The sequence below is a fragment of the Nicotiana sylvestris genome, chromosome 10, assembly GCF_000393655.2.
Source record: "Nicotiana sylvestris chromosome 10, ASM39365v2, whole genome shotgun sequence".
NCBI classification, from domain to species: domain Eukaryota; kingdom Viridiplantae; phylum Streptophyta; class Magnoliopsida; order Solanales; family Solanaceae; genus Nicotiana; species Nicotiana sylvestris.
Window position 1 is genome coordinate 126,103,737 of NC_091066.1, and position 12,734 is coordinate 126,116,470.

Sequence of the window (12,734 nt, forward strand, 5' to 3'; positions counted from 1 at the left end):
GCAGAAGTCAATACCCCTGTCGAGTGGCATACCTGGCAGGTTTGAGGGAAATACCTCAGGAAACTCACGAACAAGCAGCATAGAATCCATAGAAGGAACCTCAGCACTAGAATCATAAACATATGCCAAATAGGCCAAACACCCCTTCTCGACCATATGTCGAGCCTTCATATATGAGATAACACTACAGGTAGAATGACCAGGAGTCCCTCTCAACTTTAAATGAGGCAAACCCCGCAAGGCTAAGGTTACAGTCTTGGCATGACAGTCCAAGATAACGTAGTAAGGTGATAACCAGTCCATCCCTAATATGACATCAAAATCAACCATGTCCGACAGTAACAAATCTACTTGGGTCTCCAAATCCCCAATTACAACTATACAAGAATGATGAACACGATCTACCATAATAAAATCACCCACCGGTGTAGACACATATACAGGATCACTCAAAGAATCACTAGGCATCATCAAATATAGTGCAAAATAAGATGACACCTAGGAGTATGTAGATCCTGGATCAAATAGAACTGAAGCATCTCTACTACAAACTAGAACAGTACTTGTGATAACTGCATCGGAAACCTCATCCTCAGGCCTGACTGGAAGAGCATAACATCGGGGTTGGGCCCCACTACTCTGAATTACATCTCTGGGATGGCCTGCTGCTGGTTGGCCTCCACCTCTAGCGGCATGACCTCCACCTCTAATACCTCTTCCTCCACTTCTAGCACCTCTACCTCCACTTCTAGCTGGCTGAGCAGGCTATGGAACACTAGATGCCTGAACCATGGCACGGGAACCCTGATGCTGAGAGCTGCTCGGTGCTCGAGGGCAAAATCTAGCAATATGCCCCGTATCGTCACAAGTATAGCAAGCCCTCAGCTGCTGAGATTGCTGATCCTGATGGCCTGAATAACCACTCTGAAAACTCTGTAACGGAGGTGCACTGATAGGAGCTGGCGGTGCACTGTAGGACAACTGATCAGAATACTGCATACGAGAACCACGACCACCTAGAGCACTGTGAGAAGCCTGAAGTGCTGAATGAAACGGCCTAGGAGGATGGCCCCCTACCATAAGAATCTCTGCCTCCAGATGAGGCACCACTGAACCTGCCCGAATGACGAGGCCTCTTATCAGACCCCTGACCCCCCCTATGATAAAACTATCTCAACTCTCCTGGCTACATTGGTCACCTCCTGAAAAGAAATCTCACTCCCCGTCTCCTTAGCCATCTGCAATCAAATAGGCTGAATGAGTCCCTCAATGAACCTCCTCACTCTCTCTCTCTCTGTGGGAAGTACAAGAAGAGCATGATGGGCCAAGTCAATAAATCTGGTCTCGTACTAAGTAACAATCATAGAACGCTACTGGGGACGCTCAAGCTGCCTCCGATAATCCTCCCTCTGAGTGATGGGAAGAAACTTCTCCAGAAATAGCTGAGAAAATTGATCCCAAGTCAAAGCTGGTGACCCAACTAGTCTAGCCAAACAATAATCTCTCCACCAAGTCTTGGCGGATCCAGATAAGCGAAAAGTAGCAAAGTCGAACCCATTAGTCTCCACTATCCCCATGTTCTTGAGAACTTCATGACAACTGTCTAAATAATCCTGGGGATCCTCAGAAGATGCGCCGCTGAAAGTGGTAGTGAAGAGCTTGACAAACCTATCCAATCTCCACAAGGCATCATCAGACATAGCTTCTCCATCACCGGTCTAAGCTACCACACCCGGCTGAACTGCTCCAACTGGCGGAGCTGCTAGAGTCTGAAACTGGGGAGCCATCTGCTTTGGAGTGCGGGTAGCGGGAGTCTGTACTCCTCCCCCAGCCTGAGAGACAGTTGGTGCTACCGGAAGTAAGCTTGCCCGGGTGACACTCTCCATAAGGCCCACTAGACGGACTAGAGCATCCTGGAGTACTGGGGTAGCAATGAACCCCTCTGGGACCTGAGCTGGGCCCACCGGAACTGCCTGGACTGGAACTTCATCATCAAACTCAACGTGAGGCTCAGCCGCTGGTGCTGCTACTCTAGGCTGAGCCCTGCCCCTGCCTCGGCCTCGGCCTCGCCCTCTACCCCTCGTGGAAGCTGCTGGTGGGGGCTCGGGCTGCTGATCAGTGGATGAGGAAGAGCGTGTTCTCACCATCTGCAAAAGAACAGAGTAGAAATTCAATTAACATTGAGAAACCAAATCGCACGACAGGAAGGAATAGATGTGAAGTATTTTCTAACTCTGTAGCCTCTGGGGGATAAATACAAACGTCTCTGTACCGATCCCTCAGACTCTACTTAGCTTGTTCGTGAATTGTGAGACCTAAGTAACCTAGAGCTCTGATAACAACTTGTCACGACCTAGATTTCCCACCCTTGGGAGTCGTGATGGTACCTACAAATGAAAGCTAGGCAAGCCAGTCATTCCAAATATTTACCTATTCAATTTTTAATCCTTTAGCAATTGGTGAATTTGCATTATATAAACAACAGAATTAAATAAGCAGAAGAACAAAATGTAACAGTTTAATATTACTACCGATACAAATCAATAAATCAAAACTACCCAGATCTGGTGTCACAATTTCACAAACTCTCTAAGAGTACTAAAATAAGGGTCTGGAAGAAAAATACAAGTTGTTTCAGAAATACATAGAAAAAACAGTATCAAAAGATAGAAGGAGACGCCAGGGCCCGCGGACGCTTGTAGGACTACCTCGGGTCGCCTAAGTGGACCGAAGACAACACCCTCACAGCGGTCTAAAAGCTGCAGCACCGGGATCTATATATAGTGCAGAGTGTAGTATCAGCACAACCAACCTCATGTGCTGGTAAGTGCCTAGCCTAACCTCAGCGAAGTAGTGACGAGACTAGAACCAGACTACCAAATAAACCTGTGTAGTTAAATCATATACAGCGAAAAACAAAGGCAGAAATGTATAGTTAAGGGTAGGAGGGGGAAACATGTTGCGGGGAACATCAATAATAATAGAAGAATGACAAATAAATATAAGAAACGCCAAAGTTCAATTATCAACCAGAATCTGAATTAAAAAACAAGTGCACGGCATCATCCTTCATGCTTTTACTCTCGTCCTCACCATACAATCAATAAAATCGGCACGGTATCACCCTTCGTGCTTTACACTCTTCCTCACCCAAGCAACAATCACAAAGCAATTTGGGCAAGGGAAATCAATAATATTTCAATAAAATCCCGGAAAGGAAACATTAGCATAACAACAATATCACGGTAAGGGAAACAATATCATGAAAAATAACGTTCCGGCAAGGGAGATAATATCAAAAGCAATAACATCCCGGCAAGGGGACAATGAAATAAACTTTTTCTCTTTACCACAATTTCTTCACAACTCATTTCTCAACTTGAGCCAACGCTCTACAATGATCAATTACAATTAATACTTCCACAAGCCTTGTTCAACAATAGAAATCATCATATAAAGCATGAACAATACGAAACAGAGTCACACTAGTCATGGTATAAGACTCACGGGCATGCTTGACACCAACGTATAGATACTCGTCACCATGCATATACGTCGTACTCAACAATTAACACATAGCAAATAAGACACAACTCCTAATCCCTCAAGCTAAGGTTAGACCAAGCACTTACCTCGATGCCACGAAAACAATTCAAGTCTCATACCTCTTTTTTCCACCACCAATTCGCTTGTATCTAGCCACAATTTACTTAACGATATCAATAAATGCTAAATGAATCAATTCTAATGCATGAAAATAGGTTTTCCAATGATTTTCCCAAAAAGTCAAAAATCGACCCCTGACTCGCTTGGTCCAGACCCAAAATTCGGACCAAAACTCGATTACCCATTCACCCCCAGCCCGGATATATAATTGGTTTTTGAATCCGACCTCAATTTGAGGTCCAAATCCCCAAATTTCAATATAATTAGGTTTTACGCAGAATTCCCAATTCCCACCATGAAAACCCTAGATTCTAGGATGAAAGCTTGTAAAAAGAAGTTAAGGAGTGAAAGAAATAAGTTAAAAATCACTTACTAGTATTTTAGGGAAGAAAAGTATTTGAAAAATCGCCTCTTATGTTTTAGGGTTTTGAAAATTGAAAAATAACTGAAGAGTCCCGTTTATATACCCCTCTTAGACCCTCACCGTGGACCACATAAAAAGGACCGCGGCCGCGGAGCTCCACCGCGGACTGCGAGAAATCGAGCGCGACCGCGAAGGTATGACCTTGCCCACTGCGGACCGCAAAGATCCCACCGCAGTCGCGAGGACCCCACCGAGGTCGTGAAGTTTCCACCGCGGACCGCGAAGCCCATCTCAGAGACCTGCAACTTCTCTGAACCTGCAACTTTTCTAATTGTAAAAACATCTCGAAACCTATCCGAAACTCACCCGAGCCCTCAGGGCTCCAAACCAAACATGCATACTAACTCAAAAATATCATATGGACTTACTCCTGCGATCGAATCGCCAAATTAACACCTTTAACAACGAATTTAGCATCAAAATCAAAGAAAAATCTCATGAACTTTTACGTTCCATTTTTAACAACCGAGGGTCCGATTCACGTCATTTCAAGTCCGTTTCTTACCAAATTTTACGGCTTAACCTAAATACCATATAAGACCGGGCTCCGGAATCAAAATACGGGCCCGATACCATCAAATTTCAATACATCCAAATTTTCAAAAACTCTTAAAATTTCAGTTAAACAATTTTCTTCAAAAATTTATTTCTCGGGCTTGGGACCTCGGAATTCGATTTCGGGCATACGTTCAAGTCCCATATTTTACTGCGGATCTTACGAGACTGCCGGATCACAGGTCGGGGTCCGTTTACCCAGAATGTTGACCAAAGTCAACTTTAATCAAATTTTAAAAACTAATTTCCATATTTTACTTAGATTTCATATAGAAGCTTTCTGGAAATGCGCCCGGACTGCGCACACAAGTCGAGGTGAGATAAAAAGAGGTTTTTAAGGCCTCAGAACACATTAATAGGTTAAATTGGGGCGACCAAATAGGGCGCCCCGTGCAATTTTTACGATTGAAAAGGTAATAAATCCAACCTATTTGCTTCTCAATTATTGGTTCTCCCAACTAAACATGAAGCTAAAATTAAGTTAGCTTTTGGATATAGATTTGGTTGAAATTTTAAAAAAAGAATTTTTGAAGTTTTATTGAAAAATAATTTTTAGATGTTGAAGTTGTGTTTGGATATGCATTTTATTTAAAAAAAAACTTGACGTTTTGTAAATACAAGAAAAAAGGTCACCCAAAAACTAATCTAAACCAGTTTTTTGGGAACTTGAAAAAATAATTCAATTTTTTTAAAAAAACTAATCATATTCAATTTTTTTTTAATAAAAAAGTTGCCAAAATCTATGGACAAATGGGGACTAAATTTGTTTATACTGATAATTATATGCATTCATAAAGCAGGTTGAGAAGAATTAAATATTTATCAATTGCCTCCATAATTATTTTGGGGTTTGGGTGAATTTATCTTTCCCGTAAAAGTACTTTAGCATAGGGGTGGGCGTTCGGTATTTCGGTTCGGTATTTAAGAATTTCGGTTCGGTATTTCGGTATTCGGTTTATCAATTGTGTATACCAAATACCATACCAAAATATTTCGGTACGGTTCGGTATTTCTTATTTTGGTTCGGTACGGTTTCGGTACGGTTTCGGTTTAACAATGAAATAATCAATATTTCGGTGCACTGTTTAACAACTATTTTTGTTGTGTTGTTTCGGTACTGTTTTGGTTTTTGTCCACCAAGATCTTCAATTAGTTGTCCGACTGGAACAAAAATATAGAAAAAAATTACATTATGAACAAAAATACACTTGTTTCAGATTTAATACTCCAGCCGTAGGTCTGGATTCACCACCTCGATCTGCAGCTTAGATATTCAACAGGTGAAGAAGAATCGGTGTCCGAAGATCTTCCAAGATAATCAAAAATCTGCAACCAAAAGTTACTTTATAATCCCGCGAAAGAAGAAACTATATTAGCTACTAGTAACAACACAACAAGAAGAAAATCGAACCAACAACTTCCTGGATACTGTCATAAACAACTGAAGTTAAAAGAACTAAATGAGGCTTCACAACATGAGGGAGGGTGAAGAATATAAAAGTATAAATATACAATAATGAGCACAAAAAAGTTTTTTCATGATTGAAAATAGTGAGATTTAATTTTTCTAGCTTCCTACTATTATGTCTACATATTGGGAGGAAGGTGTAACTTTCTTTATCTGTCTGTCTGAGAAAGAAAATATAAGAATGCGAACATCAAGATAAGCACAACATACTTCTACGTGTGTTAAAGCTCTTCTATTCTCTAAATCAAAGGTTGGATTACCAATCAAGTAGGACAGAAGAGTAGAGACCAGGATTAGAAGCATTTATAGTCAAAAGCACAAGGTGATTTCTTCCCATTTGGTGGGCAGAGTTACCCGGTACCTATTCTTGGGAGAGATGGCAGGTACCTGGTGGAATAATGAAGGAGCGCGTAAGCTGGACCGGATGCCACTATTATTGAAAAAAAGCATTTATAATCAAATCATGCAAGTGACACATCTGGACCTAAACCCTCTTGACAAAGATAATGGGACTCAGGAAAAGGGTTTGAACTTGCTAAATTTGGAGAGCAGAATCACTGGTGCACAAAGGTGACAACAGCCTACGTGGGTTCACACCCTGGAAGCACATATATTGGGAATAATTCAGCTCCCACATCTACTTTGATGAAGGAGGTGAAGAACATATTAGCCTCTGGCACAACAAATGAATTGAAATAATTCCTTAAAGAAGACAAATATACCTTAAAGGAAGAATTCCAAGAACAATTCCAACTTGGGATGCACCCTAAAGCATGCATAGATTACTGCAAAATTGGGAACTCATGGGGTATTATGTTCAGAAAGTATTAGCGGGATTGGAAGCTAAACACCGCAATAGAGTTGCTACTTAAACTGGAACAAGCACAAAACCCCAGAGGAGACAAACTAAAGTAGAGTTGAATGGGAAAGGGAGTTCACAGTCAAAGCTTGTTACTATCCAAAGCAGAGCGCCAGTACATCTATTGTCGATTGGCCTTGATGAATAAAACAAAAAATGGTATATACAGATTGAACTCTGTAAGTTCCCTGTGATTTTTTTCAGGATCTGCAGAGGTTATTGAATAGGAGCCCATATCCTTTTTATCCTAGATGTACTCAATCCAGAGCATGTTCATAAAAGCAATTACCTCATCAGCCAATATTAAAAGAGGCCTTCTACTTTAAACTTAAATACATGGATTCCTTTTTCTTTTAATGAAGTTAACAAAATTGTATTATTTTCTCACCAATCAGCCCTTAATGCTAAAAAAAGTTCCATAATAGGGTGTTGCAAAATAGTAAACATATGAAGTGTTGTGCGTGATTGCACCGAGCCTCAGTGAAGAGGGGTGTATTCCAGGTATTTGAATGTCATTACATGTCAAAGCTTACCGATCAAGAGGGGTGTATTCCAGGTACTTCATGATTGATAATGACGCAGATGTTTTGCCACAATAATGATATTAGAATTTAGAGGTCCTACTCCTGCCACAAAACAAAAGTTCAAGAAAATAAATTACCGCGTCCAAATAAAAATACATCAGACTCCAACAAGAAATTAAGTTACCTCCTTCCATAGTTTAAGTAAAACAACTACTTTTTCCCAAGTTAAACGTAATAAGTGGAACATCGCAGATTTACCACATTCATAGCAAATTAATATGGTCTTTGTCAATAAACATGATTCTCCCGATTCAGAAGGTGAGGATCATAAATTTGTGAGGAGTGAGTTCTCGATGATATCTCCTAAGCACCGAAGGCTGAAGCAGTAAGCAAACCCTAATACCCTATCTCGAACTCGAATTCTCGATGATATCTCCCAGGCCCCAGCCCTAGTGTATTAACTGAGTCTGCCTCTGAGTGTTGGACTGTTGGGTAATCGTCTAAGTCTGATAGATTATTTGATTAGGATTGGGCTTGGGTTGGGAGTTGGGGGAGATGGGCCTGGGTGGGAGTGGGACGCAGCTGGGCCTGGGTATGGGCGTGTGGGCTGTGGCTTTGGGGGTTTGGGCTGTATGATATATTACCAAATTTCGGTATTTCGGTTTACCGAAATAGTTCAATTATAAAACCGAAAACCGAAAACCGAACCGAAATACCGAAATTCAAGTACCGAATTAGACCGAAATACCGAAAAAACCGAAACCGAAATACCAAATTAATTTGGTTCGGTTCGGAATTCGGTTTTTCGGATTTTATGCCCACCCCTACTTTAGCATCCGTCTTTTAATAAGGAGACATGAGAGTACCAGCCAAACCAACTTTGGGATTTTAATTTGATTCGCTTTATTACTATTATTAGTAAATTTATCCGCTCTTCGTTTGGTCTTGAAAAGCCTCGTCACATTTTCTTAACTATTATTTGTTATTGTTAGAGTAATATTTTTAATAGTGACTTGTCTTGAATCTGTTCAATTTCTTCCCATTTAGATTATATGCTCCCATGAGTCGCATAATTTCTATATTAAATAAATGGAAATCACATGAGACAATATCAAAACCACACGTCTTAAGTCCCATTAAAGATGGCCAGGTGTCAAATATTAGTTAATTTTATATTGATTGGTTTAAATTAAAGTATAAGTTGAAGAAAACGAACAATCTTAAGCTAATATGTCAAAAAAAAGGAGAAAAAAATAACGGGCTATCTATAAAAAACACAAGTTTAAAGACAATACTCATTAACTCGTGCTCTACTCAATGGTGGATTCTGTTATTGCAATACCAATTACTTGTGCCCAAAAAAAAAAGGAAAACAATACTATTGTCTCCTAAATTATGTAGAGAACACTACCTAAGCTTTGGTGAGTAGAGTTATTTGGTATCTATGATTGTGGGAGGCAGCACAATAAAATTGTCAAGGTATCCATAAGCTGACTCAAACACTACCATCATAAGAAAAAAATACATTACAACCAAAGCCACACACACAAGTCTCATCAAGATCACCCCAGCATGAACCAACTCTCTCAATATTGAACCAAAATAAAAAGTCGACAACAACAAAAAATTTAACTCGATTAAAGTTTCAAGAAGGGGAAAAAAGACCGTTAGTCAACCAAAGAATGGAGAAAACGGAGCAAAAATGATCCTCCTAGCTTTTATACCATGTCAAGACTTAATGGAAAAATGCAAAAATCTCCATTAATTAGAGAAGAGAACGCGAGAAAGCGAAGAGAAAGCATAAGAAGCTTTTCATATATTTTCATGCATGTACGAATAAGATATTACACTAAATAGTTCTAAACAAACAGAGTATCACAAAAGAAAATAGATATTCCTAAATTAAACTGATGCTGGAAATGGCCTATGTAATAAAGTCTTTCTGCACTGCATACCCTCTAGCACATATGCACTTCGAGGTTTTCAGTGACATCCCCGTTTCTCCCAAGCTCCTACCTCCAAAAGAAAATTTTAAGAATGAGGAAAAACATGATAGATCACTTGTAATGGATGCAAAGCCTTGAATTCTGTGCTGCTTTGGCCACTTGAGATTCATCGTCTAGACACATTCTACTCACTAACCAGCAATCTGCAGCTTTGTCCTCCAGCGGGACCTCCATAAGGTTGTTGTGTTGGAATTTGAGATTAATTTGGAGTGTATAAATTTACACCTACTCACTACTCGATCTCTTGACAGGAAAAGAAAGAGAACACTTCATCACCATTGCATAATTAGTTGGTATCCTCTATGAATTTTATTTATGTCAACCGGAGTGTAAGCGAATATTATCGGAGAGCTTTTTAAGGAAAGAAGCAAAACAAAGGATTGATAATTAGGAAGATGAATGAAATACAACCAATTTGTAGCTAGAAGAGAAGAACCGTTACTATACCCTTTTTATTGTTCGGAATGTTTCGGCTATTATTTGCGTGACAAAGTTTCAGGTATAGTTATGTGTAATTGATTGTTATAGTCGGTTACAAAATATATAATTACAGGAAAGAGAGAAAGACAAAGAATATGGTATTAAAAAGCCAAAAAAAAAAAAAAGGAGAGCAAAGATAAATAAATTTTTTGGCCAAAAAAACGTGCTAAGTCAGCACTTTTTTTCCTTATATATAGATTATGAGTAGTTAGTTGAGCTTCCTTTTCCCCATAAAAATTCTTTAGCCTCTATAAATAAGGGTTTATCCATTTCATGTAGAAGGGGGAGACGGAAGAATAATAGACCACGAGATCAAATCAAAGCTGGCAGTGGCTCCAGAAAAAGTTGGCAATACACTTTCTATCTTTTAATCTTTAATCCGACACGGTTAAGAATAGGGGTGGGCATAAAATCCGAAAAACCGAATTCCGAATCGAACCGAATTAATTTGGTATTTCGGTTTCAATTTTTTCGGTACAAAAATTTCGATTATTCGGTACGGTATACGGTATTGAATTTTTGATATTTCGGTATTTCGGTATAGTGAAATACCGAAATAGTTTATAAATTGAGACAGTAATTGATGCTTGCAGTTATATTTATTTGAAAATATTTGATCTTTTCTTTGTACTCATTTTGTTTGGTCTTCCTTAATAGCACTAGTACACAATATTACTCATCTTTTAACAAGTAACAAAATTTAAATAATGTAGTGATTGAGTAATAATAATAGCAATAAAACTAATATATTAATTGCGAAATACATTTTTGTATTCTTCTTCATGATATTTGACGGAGCAAAGGTTCTAACATTTACCAAAAGCACTACAACACAAATTAAACGTTCTACTTGCTGAACACTCCACCAGCTACACTAGACAAAACCTATACCTTTGTTGTGCTCCATGAAGTAGAAAATGGTTTAAACCATAACCGTACCGAACCAAAATAAGAAATACCGAACCGTACCAAAATACTTTGGTACGGTATTTGGTATACACAATTAATAAACCGAATACCGAAATACCGAATCGAAATTCTTAAATACCGAACCGAAATACCGAATGTCCACCCCTAATAAAGAAAGTGTATCAGTTGTGAATTTCCTCTAAATTCTTTCCGTAGTAATGTAGGTGACACATTAGACTTCTGCATGCTCTCTGTTTCCTTTTTTGACATTTAAAATGTTGGCCGGTAATTGTGTTTCTATCTTTTCCTTTCCCTTTTGTTAAACGAAGTTTTCAAATCCATATGTTTCATTTTATGATATTATTATATTTGTCGGATTAGAAATTTAAGATATTAGACACTTGCATATAATATAAGCAGTGATGGTGTATACGGTCAAAATGCTATTTAATCGGGACCAGGAGATCACGCCGAGGGTTAGCCTCACAATGAATCGGGTATAACACGAAGATAAGGTGTCGAGTTCAAGGATCGAGATGTCCGTCGAGATCAAGGCCAGCAGGAGTCGAGGCTAAGTATGACCGACTTCGAGTGAAGTGCAATAATGGAAAGACGAAATATCCATAACCGATCGAAGATCACGGCGGGAATCCCGGGATATATCAAATCAAGGGCGGTTATTCGTACCAATCATGGGATTTACTTCTGTAGTTAGAATTGTACCATAATTAGGATTCCTCTAGTATATAAAAGGGAACCCCCATCATTTGTAGACACATTACATTCACGAATATCAAAGCAATATAATATTTCTTTCTTCTTCTCATCAACTTACTGCTCTTGAACTATTCTTACTCTACCAAGCTCGAGGGTTTATTAGATCGAGGGCATTGACCAAACACTGGTTTGCTTTGTATTATTGTCAATTTGCATCATTTATCTTTACATTTATCAATTGGTATTAGGTGAAATCACATATCTTTAAAACCACATTACATGTTTAATTGTTACTCAATTTTTAGGGTAAACCGTTTGACGTCCACCGTGGGGCTAAGGATAAGAGTGATTGCTTAATATTAACCTTCACAACACACACTGCTTTTACACTTGTTCTCGTAAGTATTTTTGATTTCAGGAATCAACATGTCAAACTCTCAAGCAGTACCCACTCACACTGATATGGCCATGGTCTTCATGGCAAACACGAACACGTAGTCACTCCGGGAAATGGAGTACCTCCAATCAATCCCGACGTACCACAGGCTATAGATCTGGTTGATGTCAGTTCTCATGTCGCCATTCGTGGAAATTTAGATGCCGACCTTGAAAATAGCATCCGCAGAGACGCCCGGCTAGCCGACCAGAACATACAAAATGGTGAAGAAGGTGGAATTAGCCTTCGAATGATATTTGACATGTTACAAACTTAGCAGGCCGCAGTAGCGCAACTCCAAAATCAGAATCGAGCTCGATACATCATAGGGAGTTGCTCATAGAGTCGAACCAGCACAGGAGAAATTGAACAATCACGGATCGGGAACTGATCCCGCCATCATGAAGATGCTCGAGGACCTCACTAAACAGATTGAATCGGGAGAAAAGAAGACCAAGGCTAATGATAAAAAGGTAGAAATGTACAACTCCCGGGTTGATCAAATATCGAGGGCACCCCCGATTCTGAAGGATTTGGATTCGAAAGAGTTTGTACAGAAGCCTTTCCCACCAAGTGCGGCTCCGAAGCCCATTCCGAAGAAATTCCGCATACTAAAAATTCCCAAGTATAATGGAACCACTGATCCTAACGAGCACGTCACTTCTTATACATTCACAATAAAAGGAAATG

At 39.4% G+C, this 12,734-nt stretch overlaps 1 long non-coding RNA gene across 2 annotated transcripts; it reads right to left on the reverse strand.

The window, feature by feature from the left end:
* Positions 1 to 5,688: 5,688 nt before the first annotated feature.
* On the reverse strand, positions 5,689 to 7,978 carry LOC104219194 (uncharacterized). Of its 2 annotated transcripts, none has more exons than XR_709212.2 (3): positions 7,681 to 7,978; positions 7,506 to 7,598; positions 5,689 to 5,971 (listed from the first exon to the last, which is right to left on the reverse strand). It is a non-coding gene; the product is annotated as an uncharacterized lncRNA (long non-coding RNA). The 2 variants fall into 2 exon arrangements; XR_011403079.1 differs by having other exon boundaries at positions 7,755 to 7,960.
* Between the last annotated feature and the right edge of the window lie 4,756 nt (positions 7,979 to 12,734).